This window comes from Pan troglodytes, chromosome 5, assembly GCF_028858775.2.
Source record: "Pan troglodytes isolate AG18354 chromosome 5, NHGRI_mPanTro3-v2.0_pri, whole genome shotgun sequence".
Taxonomy (NCBI): Eukaryota; Metazoa; Chordata; class Mammalia; order Primates; family Hominidae; genus Pan; species Pan troglodytes.
In genome coordinates, this window is record NC_072403.2 from 93,551,904 (window position 1) to 93,571,898 (window position 19,995).

Genomic DNA, 19,995 nt, shown 5'->3' on the forward strand with positions numbered 1-19,995 from the left:
AAGAAATCAGTCAAAACCTTATTGAACTTCTAATGTCCATGGGCTGGCCTGCAGACAGATTACAATTTTAAGAAGACCCTATCAAAGAGCAAGTTGGTACTCACCCAATAACTCTTTCCCACAGGTCTCCACAAGTAATACCCTAAAGGCTGCCAGCAGAGCTGAGAGAGATCCTTCCCAGGTACCTGAGATATCCTAAAACTTAAGGCAGGCAACTTCAGAAGGCTGGAGGTAAGAGGAGCTGAGAGAAATCTCTCCGAGGCATTTCAAGCTTCACAGGGTACAATGCAGCTAACCTCCTAATGTTAAAGGCAGAGTGAGAGGGCACAGAGAGACTGCCTATGATGCAAAAAGTAGTATCCCAAAAAATTGCAGTGGAACTATAGACTAGAGACAGAATTCCCATGGTTGAGAAAGCTGGTGACTTTGCTGGAAAACACAAAGATATCTCTGGAATCATGGCAGTATAGAGATGTTGGAATGATCAGAGAGGGACTATAGAAAACTTGGAATAAAATACTCGGTAACCTAGTGGAAAATATGGGCCACATGTGTAATAAATAGGAAATTTTAGTGGAGAAATGTATACTCTGAAAAAGAACTAAAACAGAATGATAGAAATGTAAAATAGGTTACCAAAAATGAAGAATTAAGTAAATAGGCTTAACAACTGGGCAGAAAGGAAAAGATCAGTTCACTTGAAGCCAGGACAACAGGAAAATAAACAAATTGGAATATAAAGGGGAAAAAAGAGCAGAGCATTTAATATCTGCAGGTCAATAGAACACAATTAGCATTCATGCAATAGTAGTTTCAGGAAGAAAGAGAGGAAGTAAGTATTTGAAAAAAACATTGAATGAGAACTTTACAAAATTTAAGAAAATTATCATCCCATGGATATTAGAAAATCAAAAAAAAAAAAAACCAAAGCAGAATAAATACAAAGAAAAATAGAAAAATCACAGCTAGGCACTTCATATACAAAATACCAAAACCAAAGATTAAGAACAGATTTTTTTTTTTTTTTTTTTTTTTTTTTTTTGGAGACAGGGTCTCATTCTGTCGCTCAGCTAGAGTAGTGCAATCACAGGTCACTGCAGACTCAAACTCCCAGGCTCAGGTGACCCACCAGCCTCAGCCTCTGAGTAAGTGGGACTTCAGTCGTGCACCACCATGCCCAGCTAATTTTTGTATTTTTAGTAGAGATGGGGTTTCACCATGTTAGCCAGGCTGGTCTCCAACTCAAGCGATCCACCTGCCTCAGCCTCCCAAAGTCCTGGATTACAGGCGTGAGCCAACTTGCCAGGCCAATAAAGAACAGATTTAAAAACAGTCTGAGAAAAAAAGATACATTACATAATAACAGCAAAAATATTGAGGATGACTCAGTTCGCACCAGAGGAAAAAAGAATTTAAAAAAGCCAGAAAAAAAAAAGAATTTTGCCCTTAAAGTATTGAAAAAACCATTAATCTAGTATTTTTTTTTTCAGCAGAAATATCTTTAGTAAAAGAACCCAGGATCTGCAGGAAGGAATAATAAACACTAGAAACAGAAAATATTTGGGTAAAATGTAGAATATCTTTAAAATATAGAATATCTGTATATATATACCTGTGTATCTTAAAAACTTTTCACTGTTAAAAAAAAGAGAATAACATATTTGGGGCTTATAACATTATGTATATGTAAAATATAACATAATTAGAGCACAGAAGTGAGATTATACTGCTGTAAGATCCATGAATACTTATATAAATATGAAGATCATGATAAATCAAAGACATATTACTCGGCGTTTTAGAGTACCCCTAAGCGCACACACAGTCATGCACAAAGAGGAATAGATAAAAAGTAATAGGGGAGATAAAATGAAATAGTAAATTGAAAAAATGGAAAGTATTTAATTCAACCAAAACAAGTCAAGAAAGGAGAAACAAATTTAAAATTGGATAAGTGAAAAACAAATGGCAGTATTTTATATTTGAATGCAACAATATATTAATTACATTAAATGCAAGAGAGCTAACCACAACAATTATTAGAGATTGTCAGACTGGATAAAAAGAATAAGGCCCAATAAATCCTCTTTACAAGAAACACAAAAGTTAATGGTCAAATGTAAAGGTTTAGAAAAGGACATACATGCAACAAGTAAGCATAATAAATTTGATGCAGCTTTATTGTCATCAGGTGAAGAAGACTTTGAGAGAAAGAAGATAAATGAAGATAAAGAGGAATATTAAAAAATGATAAAAGTATCAATTCATCAAGAAGACATAATAATCCTAAATGCATGTGCACATAACAGAAGATTTGAACAGTTCTAGCCATCTACTTGAACAAATTAAAACTTAAGCATTACACTCAATACATATTATTTTCAAGTGCACATGGAACATTGATAAGAAATCATATGGTTGGCCATGAAATAAGCCACGTATAAAAAGATTAAAATTATATAAAGTATATTCTTCAGCCACACAAGCATTAAATTAGAAATAAATAATACCTATGCAAAGTGTCATGGGGCTGTAGTCCCAGCTATTCAGGAAGCTGAAACAGAAGGATCACTTGAGCCCAGGAGTTTGAGTCCAGCCTGGGCAACATAGCAAGACCCTGTCTATAAATAAATAAATAAATAAATATTATCTGGATATGGAAAATCTCCAAAATATTTGAAACTTAGGCGACATACATTTAATAACTATGATCAAAAAAACCTAAGAAAATTAGAAAATTATTTGAACTAAAAGAACAATGATTCGAACCAAAAAAATGTAAACACAATACATATAAATGTGTGGAATATAGTAAAAATAGTATTTTGAGGACAATTTATAGCTTTAAAATGTGAAGTCAGTGAAATAAGGTTTCATTTAAGAATCTAGAGAAAAATATTAAATTTAACCTAAATAAGTAAAAAAAGGAAATAAAACAAATAACTGACGATGAAAAACATACAAATAATAACCAAACTATTAAGTTTAGTTACCATATTTAAGGGACTACATTTCCAAAGTATTTTGAAAGTCATATTTAACATGTAAAAATATGCCAGTCATAGAAATTTAAGTGGAATATATATTATGGTTTCATGTTATTATTAAAAATTGTCTAAATGTGCAAATATAAAAAATGAAAAACATTCAAATAACAGAAAATTAACAAAACCAAAGGTTTCTTTTTTTGAAAAGATTAATAAATTGATTAATCTCTAGACTTAACAAGAAAAAACAGAAATAACACAAACTGTCTCAGGAAAACAAGAATTATCACTAAAGACCCTAGTAGATATATTTGACATCTTAGTGTCACTTGACATCTTAGATAAAATGTACTAAATCTTTTGAAGACATAAATTATCAGCCCTACCTCAAAAGGAATTTTTTTAAAAAAGGATGGAAATCTATGTTTGCTAAACAGATGAAATTTGTGATTAAAAACTTTTCCACAGTAAACACTCAAGGCCCAGAAGTCTTCACTGGCAAATGTTACCACATATTTAAGAAAGAGACAATACAAGTCCTATATAAACTCTTTCAGAGTAAAAGAAGAGGAAGAAATACTTGCCAACTTATTTTAGGACATTAGTATTTTCCTGATACCAAAAGCAGGTATCACTAGAAGAAGAAAAACTCTAGACTAATATTAAGCATAAACATAGATCCAAAATTCTTAACAAAATAACATATCATATTCAGCAACAAACAAAAAGAATACACTTTACAATCAAGTGAATTGATCATATTTCATATCATATCCCAAGAATGCTAGATTGGTATAATATTCAAAAGTTAATCAGCATCATTTATCACTTATACAAAATAAAACATATTTTTTCTTTCTTATTGTAAATTAACAATATATAATTGTATAGATTTATGGGTTCTGTGAAGAGAGGTTGCATGGAAAAAAATTTATGAGGTACAAAATGTTACAATTTATAAATACAATGTGAAATAATTAAATCAAGCTAGTTAACATATTCGTTACCTCAAATCCTCAACATTCTTTTGTGGCAAGAACATTTGAAACTTACTTAGCAAATTTGAAATGTACAATACTCTAGTCTATATTCATTATGTGTACAATAGAACTCATAAAAAGAGAAAACATATTCTTCCTGTTTGAAATTTTATACCCTTCAACCGTCACTTCTCCACCTCCCCCATCCTCTGGCTTTTGTTGCCACCATTCTACCCTCTGCTTCTATAAGTTTATTGCTTTAGGCTCCACATAAAAGTAGGAGCATGTGGTATTTGTTTTTCTAGGCCTGACTTATTTCACTTAGCCTAATGTTCTCCAGTTCCATTGGTGTTTTCACAAATGTCACAAATAGTCGTTTGCTATTGGTTCTCTAGTTATTATTAGTTGTGATGTTAGGTTGTTAACTTGAGATCTAACTTATAGATGTGGGCATTTAGTGCTACAAATTTCCCTGCTAACACTGCTGTAACTGTGTCCCAGAAATTCTGGTACATTGCATCTTTTTTCTCATTAGTTTCAAAGGGCATCTTGAATTCTGCCTTAATTTCATTATTTACCCAAAAGTCATTCAGAAGCAGATTATACAAGTTCCACATAATTGTATGATTTTAAGCCAATTTCTTAGTCTTGATTTCAAATTTGACTGTGATGTAGTTCAAGAGACTGTTTGTTATAATTTCAGTTATTTTACAGTTGCTGAGGGGTGTTTTCCTCCCAATTATGTGATCGATTTTAGAGAAAGTACCATGTGGTGATGAGAAGAATGTATATTCTGTTCTTCTGGGGTAGAGAGTTCTGTAGATATCTATCAGGTCCATTTGATCCAGTGATGAGTTAAGATAGTGAATATCTTTGCTAATTTTCTGTCTTGATGATCTGTCTAACATTGTCAGTGCAGTGTGAAAGTTCCCACTATTATTGTGTGGGAATGTAAGTCTCTTTGAAGGTCTCTAAGAACTTGCTTTATGAATCTAGGTGCTCCTGTGTTTGGTACATATATATTTAGGGTAGTTAGTTCTTCTTGTCGAATTGAACCCTTTATAATTATGTGATTCCCTTCCATTTTCCATTGTGAATGTTATGCCATGCAACCAGCCTGATAATATGAATCATAACAGCTCAGGTGAGTTCATATATAACCTTATCTCATGCATGTCTTCTCACTTCATCTCCTTTCCTGCCCTGGCTCAGATCTTCAACAATGCTGCAGTAACCACCTACTGCAGCTCGTTTCTTCAGTTTCTAGCCTCTGAGTTCTCTGGTCCATTTTTCAAATTGCTACTATTCGTCCCTGTAAATCACACCCTGGTCTTGTCTCTGACTTATTAAAATAAATTCAATGATTTCCTACTTCCCATAAAGTACTAAAAGTATGACTTCTAACACATATTTCAAGAAAATTACAACATAATGCAAGCCATGCATTCATGGAAAAGAATGCTAAGATAAAAGTTAAAAAGATTAGATAGGTAGATAGATATGTAAATAAAATAAATGTGAAGGTATTTCTATACAATTTTAAGAGATATTATTTCTTGTTTTGTAAGGAGGAGTAGGATGTTTAGCAAGAAAGTGATATGATGCAATATGAATTTTAGGGGCATTGTTCAGGCTACCTTCTTTGCCTTTTTGTGATCTTTGTTGGTTTAAAAGCTGTTTTGTCAGAAACTAGGATTGCAGCCCCTGCTTTTTTTCTGCTTTCTATTTGCTTGGTAAATTTTCCTCCATCTCTTTATTTTGAACCTGTGTGTGTCACTGCATGTGAGATGAATCTCTTGAAGACAGCATAACAATGACTTTTGGTTCCTTATCCAGCTTGCCACTCTGTGTCTTTTAATTGGGATTTGTGGATTTGATCCTGTCATCATGGTAACTGGTTATTTTGCAGACTTGTTTATGTGGCTGCTTTATAGTGTCACTGGTCTGTGTACTTCAGTGTGTTTTTGTAGTGGCTGGTAATGGTGTTTCCTTTCTATATTTAGTGCTTCCTTCAGGAACTCTTATAAGACAGGTCTGATGGTAACAATTCCCTCAGCATTTGCTTGTCTGAGAATGATCCTGTTTCTTCTTCTCTTATAAAGATTAGTTTTGCCAGATATGAAATTCTGGGTTGGAATTTCTTTCCTTTAAGAATGTTGAGCTGGGTACAGTGGCTCACGCCTGTAATCCCAGCACTTTGGGAAGCCAAGGCGGGCGGATCACCTGAGGTCGGTAGTTCAAGACCAGCCTGACCAACATGGAGAAACCCTGTCTCTACTAAAAATACAAAATTAGCCGAGTGTGGTAGCACATCCCTGTATTCCAAGCTACTCAGGAGGCTGAGGCAGGAGAATCACTTGAACCCGGGAGGCGGAGCTTGTGGTGAGCTGAGATTGCATGTGATTGCACTCCAGCCTGGGCAACAAGAGTGAAACTCCATAACAAAAAAAAAAAAAAAAAAAAAAAAGAATGTTGAACATTGGTCCCCAATCCCTTCTGGCTTGCAGAGTTTCAGCTGAGAGGTTCACTCTTAGTCTGATGGGCTTTCTTTCGTAGGTGACCTGGCCTTTCTCTCTAGCTGCCTTTAACATTTTTTTCCTTGATTTTGACCTTGGAGAACGTGATGATTATATGTCTTGTGGATGATGTTCTCATGGAGTATCTTACTGGGGTTCTCTAGATTTCACCCCTTCTGTTTCTCTCTTTGAGAGCCATACACCTAAGCTGCTTCTAGGTGGCCATCTTGGCCACTCCCACTCTGATTATTTTCATAGATGCAGGAAACGTATATGGCAAAGTTTAACACTTACCTATGACAAAAACTTTTTGCAATCTCAGAAGAGAAAGAAACTTCTTCAATCTGATTTGGGTTACATATAAAAAGTCAACAGACTCATACTCAGTAGTGAAATATTAAATCTTTTTCCCCTAAAATTGGGACTGGGAAAGATTCTCCATTCTTGGCTGTGTGCAATGGCTCATGCCTGCAATCCCAACACTTTGGGAGGCCGAGGCTGGTGGATCACAAGGTCAGGAGATCGAGATCATCTTGGCCAACATGGTGAAACCCTGTCTCTACTAAAAATACAAAAAATTAGCCAGGTGTGGTGGCGTGTGCCTGCAGTCTCAGCTACTCAGGAGGCTGAGGCAGGCAAATCACTTGAAGCCAGGAGGCAGAGGTTGCAGTGAGCCAAGATCATGCCACTGAACTCCAGCGTGGGTGACAGAGTGAAACTCCGTCTAAAAAAAAAAAAAAAAAAAAGATTCTCCATTCTTGTCCAAGTTCATGAAAAAGAAATAATAAAAGGCAGAATTATGAGACAGGAAGAAATTAAATTTTATTATTCACTGACAACATGATTATGTATGTAGAAAACGCTATGTAATCTAAAATAGGACTAGAACTAAGTGAATTGTACTTTTATATAGTAACAACAGACAACTGTAAAATACAATTTTCAAATACTATTTACTATAGTACCAAACCCCTCAAATTTCTAATAATAAATCTAACAAAATATATGCAAGCCTTCTACTTTAAACACTTTAAAATAATACTGAAAGAAATTAAAGAATATCTAAATAAAGAGATAATAGGTCAATGGAACAGAATAATGACAAAGCTAGACCCACATATTTATGCTCAATTGATTTTCAACCAAGGTAGCAAATAAATCAACAGGAAAATAGATGTCTTTTTAATGAATGGTGCTGGAACAACTGAATATCTATGAAAAAAGAAAGTGAATCTCAACCCCTAAATCATTTCAAACACAACAATAAAAAATGGATCATAATGGCAGCTGACTTACAATTAGGGCAAACCAGGGAAATCCAACTATTTAATTAAAACAAAACAAGACTTCCACTTCTGACCAACATGAAATAAGGACAAGATTTATGCTCCTAACTAAATCAACAACAACAATAACAACAACAGACAAAATACATGAAACAACAGTTTTGAAGTCACCGAATATTGGCAAAGAACAGTGATTCCTGAGAGAAGGGAAACAAAACAGGCCCAGCTTACTGCCTTGAGAGTTTCCAGGGGCTGCACAGAATGGAGGAACTCCTTCATAAACAGGTAGCAGACTCCCTGAGTTGAGAAAACCAAGGAAGTAGAGTCCAACAGACAGAGTACGGGAATGTAGGAATGGTAGGAATGTATGTGACAAAAGTTATCAAACATCTACCCTGACTTGTTTTTTCCCTCTCTGTTTCCTCCATAAGGGTTATTGACCAAATCTTGGGTTATTTATTACTCTTCTTTGAAATCCTAGTAGGATTCAAAATTGGTTGGCTGAAAATGGTTAGGTAATTTAGTATAAATCATTTTTAGGGTGGTAAATGACTTAAATGTGCATTGATTAGCACAAATACATGTAATAGTTAAGCTTCAAGGGATGAGCCTTGTTCATGTTACAGTACAGACCCTTCTCTATGTCCTGACTTCAACCATAGAGTAAGCAAAGTTACATGGTATTAACAGCTGCTTTGGTTCACCCTCAAACTGACTAAATTTTAGCAATGGATAAAATAATTTTTGCTGACAAATATGTAGAAGGTTTACACAGCCCTTTACAACTTGGGCTAGAAGCTTCAGAAGGAATATGATAAACGCCCACCCAATCTTTCCAGGGTACATGTAGATTAAACAATGTCACATCTGTTTGTAAGTTAAAAAGCTTACTCTATGGCTTTTACATTTTATCTTCATGTTTCCTACTCTTATAAATAATATACATGTGACTACAGCTAACTTGTAACATAATTGAGATTATTATATTCATACAACCATATATCTTTTATAAAACAAACAACATATTGTTATATATATCCCTCTAGATCATATGTGGAAAACATTCACTGTATGTTATAAGAAATTAGTGCTTTTTATCAAACATTAGTGACGTGTAGAAATCATGACTTCAGCTATACAAAGTGCATTTTGATCCAGAGGGCTTTTTTTATGATCCCATGTAGAGGAGAGATCATTACATCCATGCTTCTCAAACACACTCTATTGTTTTTAAATAAATGGTTAAGGGATTTGCAACTAAAGAAATTGGGAAACAAACCAAAACTAGAAGACGAGGTGAAGCACTACAGATAAGAAAGAATTTAGCAAGAACAGGTCAGAGGGTAGCTACAAGAATACAAAGAGCCAGTGGGAAGGGAGGCTTAGGGAGCAGAAATTGGGGCAAAGTGTTAAGAAGAGACCACCGTGTTGTACTGGGGTCCAAAAGACAACGTGGAGGCTTTACCCTCAGTGACAAGGTAGTCTAAAGATTTCTCCTGTTTAAACTATAAATATTTCTCTGAAACTTGTACATATCTTCTATGGACAAAGTAGGACTTCCAGAAGCCCTTTTGTGCTAAAGCCTAGAATAACTAAGAGGGTTTTGGCTCATGTAATTCATTTGCATCTTCACAAAATGAATGTGTACTCATTTGAGTCCTTCGAACTTTAAAACAGCCATATTCTTCTTGTTGTTTATATATTTTCCTTAGGCGTTTTTTTCCACGAAATAGACAAGTTTTATCCATATGAAAATTGTCTGATGCAGATAATGCCTCTCTTGATAAGGATCACAGCAAGTCTCTTCCTTAGCATCTAGCATGCACTGCCACACAATTTGATGATGTGCAGAAGGGAAAACTGGCCTGGAGCCTGTGAATCACCCTGGTTTTTCAGGAAAAAAAAATCACCAGAAGTTATTTCATCTCTACCTTCTTAAAGTCTTATCTTCAATTGAGATAACATTAAGTCAATCGGCATTTCACATTGATCCTGATCTTCTTAGCCATAGTGAATATTGTTTAAAATTTCATTTGTAACTATTCCCTATCATTGGCTGTACAGATAACATTTGACATTTTGAATAATTTGTCCTTTGTCCTTCTGAATTATTCCTAAGTCAAATAATTTTTCACTTCTGATGAGCTCATTTTATGTTTTTATCATAATCATAATGCCTCTGCATGAAACTCTCCCAGCTTCTGTATCTGTTGATCATATTGCACTTAATAATGGTCAGCATCTCAAAATGACAGGCAAACATGACAAAATTGTAGTAATCTAGGGAATATAAGATGACAAGAATGAAAATGCTCATATCTCACTCCTCATGCCCACTGTTAGGGCAGGCAGTGTTGAGTCACTTTTTCTGGACCATACATTAAAAAATGCTGTATACATTAAGCACAAAATTGTAGATAATGGCTTTCTCTCTATCCCTTCTGCTAGATTGTGAGTCACTCAAAGGCAGCACCCATGTTTAATGTTTTCAGTATGTCTCATCATAACTGTTACATAATAATAATTCCTAGGATATGTTTTTTTTAAACTCAACGGAACAAGTTGATAAAAAATCTGTTATTTCAAAGAGAAAACATAATTTCCTTAGAACTACATTCCTACATCTGAGACTGAATAGCAGAATCATCTAGGAAAGTTTGCTTAAACTCACATATCTTACCTTTTCCACACTGAATACGTATTATTTAAGAAAGTTTCCAGAAGATACTCTGGAAACTGTGTCTCCATCTTAGAACCACAGCAATAAAAAAAATTCAGATTGCTTTCTTTGTTATTTTTACTATGTTATAAACACAAAGGCAATGAAGAGTTAAATATATATATATACGTACTTATATACATACCACACAAACGTATATATTTATACGTAGATTCACATATAAGTTTGTGTGTGTACCTAAATATATATAGATGATATAGATATAGGAGACATAAGTCATGGTGGAACACTTGATCTGGCCTTACATTCAAGATATATGAATGTGAAAGGAAATAATTAAGCAATATTAAAATTTTCAGATATGAGCAAAAATGATTTGACTATAGTAGAAAGAACAAAAAGAAGAAGCAAACATTTTTGAAAGCATTACATGAGTTACTGTGCCAATAATAAAGTATTTGTCTGGTGTTCTTATAAATGTAAACACTTCTATGTGTTGCCAAGCAATATTTTTTAAGTGAATATAAGACAGTTAATTCACTACATTTCTCAAGAAAAGTTTTCTGGTATAAAGACATGTTGTTATATCATTAAAACATTTTAATAATCACAGATTATAACTGAGGCTCAATTTCTATTTTCAGTTTAAATTCTGTAGTCTTAAAGATGGTCTTAAGTACAACAAAAACAAATGAAAGAATTAGGGCTCCCCAAAATATTTTTAGAGTATCAAGAAAAATATAAACCACAGCTCTCAGAAAGGTAAATTGAATAAGAGAATAAGTGATTTATACTCTCCCAGTATCACTCTTTATAAAAAATATGTTAGACAACTATAGTAACATCCTTAACATCAAATAAATGTGGGTATCTCATTAAAATCCCCTCCCTTGTATCAACTCTATTATCAATCTGCTGGGGCTTATAACACATTACCCAAAATGTAGCAGCTTAAAAATAATAGACATTTGTTGTCTCACAGTTTTAGCAGATCAGTTTCAGGCATAGTGTAGCTAGATGGCTGTGCCTTACAGTTTCTCATGGGCTGCAGTCACAGCTGAATTTGGTGGAAGGGGGATTAGTGAGGACCCACTTTCAAGCTCACTTACATGATTGTTGAGGGCCTGTGGATTTTTCCACAGGACTCTTCTTGATTTGCATCTGGATTCCCCTAAGCTATAAGTGATTCAAGAAAGAATGAAAAAACCTAAGCACCCCAAAGAGGAAAGCTGCAATCTTTTATAACCCAATCTAGGAGGTGACATCTCATCACTTCTTCCGTACTCTATTCACTGAAAGGGAGTCACTAAGTCAAGACCGCACTAATTGCCTGGGGATTACCCAGAGCATTATAGACGGTGAAACATTAGGTGTCATCTCAGAGTCTGTCTACTACATCAGTCTTAAAAAGAACATTGCAAGTAATTTTTTTATTATCACTAATGCACAACTCTGACGATTCCAGCAATTAAACTAGATAGGGCTGTAAAAAGAATAATCAAAATCTCCATCAAGATGCTGCAAATTAGGTCCATAATTTGCATAATCTCTCACCATTTGGCAAGTTTCTAATGCTGTCCCAGAAACTTAATGTTGTCCCTTCACTGCCTCCTCAAAATTCCATTGAGAAAGAACATGGCTTCTCCACCCAAAATATTACATGCCCCCATGGAATTATGGGATTGGTCTAGCAAGCTCCAAGGTGTGCTAGAAGAATTATAGCTCAGTAGTCAGAAGAATTATACGTTGTTTTCAAGCCTGATAATATATTTTCCGGGTATCAATTTGCTCCATGTGTGAATCTAATGCTTTAGTGTTCCTTATGCCTTGCTAGTAGTCAATAAACAACAAATGGAAGGAAAATTGAGTAATATTACTTTCATGAATTATGTACCATTGTTTTTCTGCATACATAAAGGTAAATCTAAAAATCTTATTTGGGTTGCTTAACTTTCTAACACAACTAAAATCTCAAAGGTGTTCTGACATCAAGCCCAGATTTAAACATCAAGAAACTATGTTTTATTTGTCCATGAAAGGAAGTTTCCCATTTCTGTAGAGGAGCTTCTTTACCCTTTTTAAACACTGTAATTAAGCCCTGATTGGGGGTGTGGGGGTATATAATCATTTTTAAAAATTTTAGGATAATTTTGGATTTGCATAAAGGTTGCAAAGATAGTACAGTTTCCATATACATTTTAACTAATTTTCTCTTAACATCTTACATAACCATAGTACATTTGTACATTTATAAGCATAAGGGGTGGAAATGAAGAACAAAGAGAAAAATAAACTACTGTCAAAATTGTATTAAATGACATGAGTAACTTATCCTCAAGTCAGTGAGTGGTGGTTTTGATTATGCTGTGTGTTAGAAGGCAAACAAAAACTAAAAAATTTGCATTTTTGCACAAATTTTGCTTTATTGAAGGATTGGAAAATGTCTCACATCTACATTTTTATAGCAAAGAACACATAAAATTATTCTTATTTTTAATGACAGTTGTTTAAAGAGTACAAAGCTAAATGTTACAAAGTATTTCCTTTGGTTCTAATGTGACCATACCCTGGATTTTAAGTTTTCTAAATAGAATGCATTAATCCTAGCCATAATGCTGAAGATGATCTTTTTAAAATGTTAAGAGTTGCAAAGTAGTTGTTTGCTCAACAGAGCATCCTCTTCCCTAAAAGTTTAAAATAAGAACATTCCTATACATTCCCTTCATTATTTAAGAAGTTCGTGTGTGCTTCTCTAGGAAATGATTTGTGTTACAGAGTTTTGAGACTGGCAGAAAAATCTCCCTAAAAAGAAGTTCTACAGCTGTGAAATGTTCTCCCCCTGACACAGTTTCAGTCTGGAGGCATTTAGAGTATGAAGTAAGAGTCTTCACTTTTATTGGCTGTGTGTGGGTTGTTTGGTTTCTTGGCAGGCATGTTTTGCATGTTGAATATTTCCCATGAATACTTTCTTTTTGTTTAGTGTTTTGGGGCCTCTAGTTCTAGTAGGTAACCAATAAATTAAGCAAAACGAATTAAATATCCCTTTTTTCATGCTTTGGTTATATGCCTTTAAGAGGAAAGTGTTTAGGGGCCTAAATTTTCTACTTAATTGACTATATTTTAGATTTATTTTTTGCTTCTTAAAAACCCTGAATGAGTTTGTAATTTCCTTTGAGGGTAGGGATTATCTTGTGTTTATTTATTTCCACAGGGCTGCATACAGTGTTCAGCATAAAACAAGGCTTCAAATTAGAAAGAAGTATAACTCTTCGCAATTTACTTATTCCTAAAAATTGTATAAAATGTTTGCTAACAAATTAATACTGTAAAATTAAATCAAGCAATGGTTGAAATATTTGGTGACCAAAAGATACGCTAATATCTTAGAAATATTGTTTTATACAATGCCTATGTTAAGTGCAAGTGGTTCTTATTTATTTCTATAGTGGTTTTCTGCATATCACTTCTCTACTAATCTCCTCACATTAACTTTTAAGAAAAGCCTAATAGATTCTCTGCTCTTTCTTCTCCTTCTATTTTCCATTATGAGTGTTATGCCATGCAACCAACCTGATAATATGAATCATAACAGCTCAGGTGAGTTCATATATAACCTTATCTCACGCATGTCATCTCACTTCATCTCCTTTCATGCCCTGGCTCAGATCTTCAACAACACTGCAGTAACCACCTACTGCAGCTCATTCCTTCAGTTTCTAGCCTCCAAGTTAGAAACTTCTTGGTTCATTTTTCAAAGTGCTACTATTCATCCCTGTAAATCACACCCTGGTCTTGTCTCTGACTTATTAAAATAAATTCAACGATTTTCTACTTCCCATAAAGTAAAGTACTAAAAACATGACTTCTAACATACATTTCAAGAAAATTACAACATAATGCAAGCCAAGCATTCATGGAAAGGAATGCTAAGATAAAAGTTAAAAAGATTAGATAGGTAGATAGATACGTAAATAAAATAGATGTGAAGGTATTTCTATATAATTTTAAGAGATGTTGTTTCTTGTTTTGTAAGGAGGAGTAGGATGTTTAGCAAGAAAGTGATATGATGCAATTTGAATTTTAGGGGCATTGCTCAGGCTACCACGTACATAAAGGGAGGAATAAAAAGGCACTGGAGGAGACATTGGATAGGAGCGTATCTCAGTTAAGTTCAGGTAAGAGATGATAAGAGGGTGGAGAGAAGGAGATCAAATCAGCAGCAGAATCAAAGTTACCTAATGACTGATTAGAGAAGTAGAGAGAGGAAGCCAAAAAAAAAAACAAAAAAAACAAACAAAAAAAAAAAACAGAAAAGGACTCTGAGGTTACTAGTTTAGATGACAAAGGGTATGTTTTTTACCAGTAACAAAAATGTGAGATATTAGTGGAAGAACAGATTTGGTGGAGTTGGAAATACTGGGTGATTAGTGATGGGGCATGGTAGGAAGAGCAAACTGAGCTTAGTTTTGTATTTGTTGGGGTTGACGGTCCAGTAAAACACTCAGAGAAGGTATTTAATGTGGAAGTATTTAGGCAATATCCTGTGTGTGCTTTTTAAAAATCGTTGTGTAGAGCCCAGTAGATTTTCTTTAGTTCTCAGTGTATATTTCTTAAATGAATGAACAACTATGAATGAGGGAATAAATAAGTGAAGGATTGCACTGAGATAGGCAAAGAGCAGAGAGGGGTTTTTAAATTTTATTTTATTTATTTATTTATTTATTTTTACATCTATTCCATTCTCTAGATGGCTCAGGAGCACCTCAGGGACAGCAAGGCCCTATGACAGCTCCTTAGCAGTGTACCCTGTATTATAACTGTTATCAAGTAGCCATAAGCCTCATTTCATTTATTTGAGACATGCAAAGGGCTAGCAAAAATGAGATTTTCACTGATGAACTTCAATTGTCAATATATGTACAAGATCATGCTAAGAGAGGCAAAAAAAGGATTCTTTGTAAGCTGCCCCTGATGTTCCATGAGCTTAGAAATCTACCCTTACTTTGCATCTTCTTCACTTCTTCCCAGTCTTTTAAAATTTTGTTTCCTTTCTTTGGCCATTATTTTGTCCTTCTTTCTTTGCTTTCCTGTTTATTAACTTTACTTAGTCTTCTTCTGATTCTTCTCATAAATATCACTCATCATATTTTAGAGATTGAGAAAACTTGTAGTAAGATTAGCTGGTCTTCATGGAAAGATTCAAAAGCAGTTTAATTCCATCAAAATGGAGAAAAAGGGATTTTAAATTTGGCATAGAGTTACAAGGCATGCAACTTAAATGTGTGTAACATAACTACCATGGAATCTAAGTTTTTTTTAAGTTTTAAAAAATTTCAATAGTGATGGCTTTAATTATCTTGTGGTGGGAACTAGGAATTTTGGTCTTTAAAGAGTCTGCTTCAAAAAGATGTATAATATTTCAGATTCATACTCAAGCCTGAAAGAAGAAACAGAATATTTCTAATAGGCTAAATGTTCCAACAACTGATAATAGATGAAGTCATTGTCTTTGATTTTGGCTTGGGAAATAAGTATTATGTCTTGAAACTGGTGTCTATATTACTAAAATTGATAAATATTTGAAGAACTTAGGAGGAAAATCACTTGGTACATAACCCGCACTCAGTAAATATTTGTTAAATTAATAAATTCAGCCTCAGAGTACAAGAGTGAATAAATGCTAGCTCTGCCTGACTAAATGATCATAAATTCAGTTAAAGCGGATTCAGAATTAGTATGATTCTTTTTTTCTGAGGTAGTACAGTAAGGTGGAAAAGAACACAGACTTTGGAGAAGAAAAGCCTTTGATTCAAATTACACCTCCAGTTCTTATTAGCTGTGTGACGATAAACTGTTTAATTTCCCCAAACCTCAGTTTTTTTCTTTCAAGAAAAAGAGACCTTTTAATATCCAGAATCTACAATGAACTCCAACAAATTTACAAGAAAAAAACAAACAACCCCATCAAAAAGTGGGCAAAGGATATGAATAGACACTTCTCAAAAGAAGACATTTATGCAGCCAAAAGACACATGAAAAATGCTCACCATCACTGGCCATCAGAGAAATGCACATCAAAACCACAATGAGATACCATCTCACACCACTTAGAATGGCGATCATTAAAAAGTCAGGAAACAACAGGTGCTGGAGAGGATGTGGAAAAATAGGAACACTTTTACACTGTTGGTGGGACGGTAAACTAGTTCAAGCATTGTGGAAGTCAGTGTGGCGATTCCTCAGGGATCCAGAACTAGAAATACCATTTGACCCAGCCATCCCATTACTGGGTATATACACAAAGGATTATAAATCATGCTGCTATAAAAACACATGCACACATATGTTTATTGCGGCACTATTCACAATAGCAAAGACTTGGAACCAACCCAAATGTCCAACAATGATACACTGGATTAAGAAAATGTGGCACACACACACCATGGAATACTATGCAGCCATAAAAAATGATGCATTCATGTCTTTTGTAGGGACATGGATGAAGCTGGAAACCATCATTCTCAGCAAACTATCACAAGGACAAAAAAACCAAACACTGCATGTTCTCACACATAGGTGGGAATTGAACAATGAGAACACTTGGACACAGGAAGGGGAACATCACACACCGGGGCCTGTTGTGGGGTGGGGAGACGGGGGAGGGATAGCATTTGGAGATATACCTAATATTAAATTACGAGTTAATGGGTGCAGCACACCAACAAGGCACATGTATACATATGTAACTAATCTGCAGGTTGTGCACATGTACCCTAAAACTTAAAGTATAATAAAAAAAGAAAAGAAAAGAAAAGGAGACTGCAGCACCTATGTCTTTGGGTGAGGGTCAAATATGATAGTGAATTAAATCATTTACACAGTAATGGTCATGTAGTACATGATAACTATTGCTATCATCCTAAGCAAAAATGTAAATTTATCACAATATCTCACTTCTCTTAAACAATAACAACAGAATAAATTCAAATTTTCTCTTGACAAAGAATGGAGGATACTGTATGCTATTGCCTTTTCAATTGTTAACAAATCAAAAGTGGTTTGCTTTACACATACTGACTTTCAAGGCTTTTTCTAGGGTACTTGAGGTTAGCATCACATACCTGAATTACTCAGGGGAATTTAATTCAAATAAGAAGATCCTTACTCAGAGACAGCACAGGTCTACTGATTTCTAGGACCTAGACTGAATAAAGTGTCATGTAGAATGAATTTTATGGATGCTATTGATGAGCATGGACAGCTAGAAAGTCCTTGAAGAGGGTAGGCAGCATGAGTCATCACTCTCAGAGTGACCTTTTCTGCAAAGGTGGACAACAGGTGTGGGATTCATGCAAATAATAGAAAAGGGTGACTCACTGCTTTTTAATTTAGACTACATTAGCGGGTAGGAAGGTTCCAATTCAGAAAAGAGACAAGGCCTCTATTATTTCTTTGGCAGCTCTTTTTGTTTGTTTTTGAGCCTGCTTATCTCCCAAATTAGATAAAGTAACAGAAATAGAGGGAAGGTTCATAGAGAGGCTTAGATAAGAGAAATGCCTGTGAAAATTCTGTCTGAAGTAGGGAAAAAAGCTTCCCTGACTGAGTGTGATTCACCCTGTTATAAATTGGACAGAAGAAGAAACAGGACATATAATAGCTACTTTCTTTTTATTTCAAAAAGACATAGATACATTATTTTTCTTTTTCATCTCATAGTCCACTAATGCTGGAGGTATTTTTTAATATTTGGAATTTTTCTATCACCTAGCGAATCTACTAAGACTCAATCTCTTCCTAAGCAAGTAAGACTTGAGACATTATATTTTCCCTTTCAATTTGTTACCTTAATTTTGGTAAATAATTGTAAAGACTACAATAGTTAAAATGAGAAGGAATTTAAATGGTAACAGATAATGGTGAGCAATGAAGTGGCACAGTGATGTCTAGAAAGATTGCATTATTGTGGGAATAACAGAATGAAACTATACAGCACTGCTATGTGACAGCTCAAGTCCAGCGCAGGCTAACAGCAGTAACTAAACATCATAGGAACACTTTATCCCTCACTAAAAGTATTTAGTGCTTTTAATCAGCTCAAATAAAAGAGCCTCATCACTCCTTGAAAATACATGACAAGAAGGAGCTCTTTCTCAGTTTTTGTAACTGTACATTTTATGAAGAAGATGCAAACACTTTAGAGTTTCCCCCAAGTGTGAAAGTGTTGTCTTTTTAAATAGGCAATTAAAAAAAGGAAGCCTGGCTTAGTTATGACTATGTAGTTCTCTCTGATTTGTATTTTCTACCAGCAACTTTGTAGTCAGCTGCAATTACAATTTGAAATTGTTTGCTCTTATCGTCATCATTTGACCCTTCTTTCTGAACTCAGTCCAGCACTTTTCTTATCGATGTATGAGGTACCATAAATTATAGTTCTAGGAGCCCTTCATTGACTTGTTTGGAGAGGCTGTTTAAGGGGATTGAGTCTAGTGTGAGTTTCTGGCACCAGCAACTTGGTATGTTATGACTCAGTGCACAGAAATCATAAAAGACTGCTTCTCTCCCACTGGTCTTAAAAGGAGCTCAAAGTCCATGTTAGAAATAGTCATGCTTCTGAAAAATAAAGAGATTATCAAAATGCAGTAAACATAAAGACTTACAAGTAAAAGTTGGTCTCAAATTTTTAGAATACAGAATTTTCTTATTGTACGAGTAACTACTGCAGTACAGTTTCCCTCAAACTACACACCACATAGATATGTTTCCAGAAGTTTTCTGAGAATAGAATCCAACAGAGAAGTTTATCCCAAAGCAAAGCTATCAGCTCATATATTGTTCCAGTTTCCATGCTATATTCACTAAATATCCATCTCTAAGGCAATGCTCTGCTCCTTGCTGGTAGGATACTAGGAGACCTAAATAGATGAGTAGAAACAAGTTGTTTATAATAATATATTATATGTTGAATACAGCTATGTGCAAATAATTTTAATTTGTAAAAGTTACTATTTTTGGAATTAATAACTGTAGTTTATGGATTCTAAGTATGATAAATTATACTAATAGTCCTGGTAAATTTTTGTGGTAGGTTTTAATTCCCAGATAAAAGAGGATATTGAATAGAGTGAAACCTACCCTGGTAAATCCAGAAATAAGTCAACAAAATAAATAAAAAGAAGTTTAGAATTAGAATATAAACAACTCTATCTTTCTTATACCCTCCAATCTTTATTGGCTTTAATAGTTCACAGATGAAAGGTTTGTGTTAAAATATACCACCCAAGCCTCAAATAAAGTTCGTTAACATCTAAAATTGTCATCCAGTAAGTCAAAATCAATAAAGCCCAAAAAATCAAGGCTCCAAAAAGATGCCAAAATAAATGGTTTGATATACCTACAACATAAGAGCTTCTTCCAGGTGATCTCTGGGGAGAAAAAGAAACAAAATTGGCAGCCTAGAGTTGCCAATTGGCAGGTTGGTTATATGAGAAATTGTGTCAGAATGTAAAATTTCCAATGATTTATCAAAGATCCAGGAACACTCTTCCT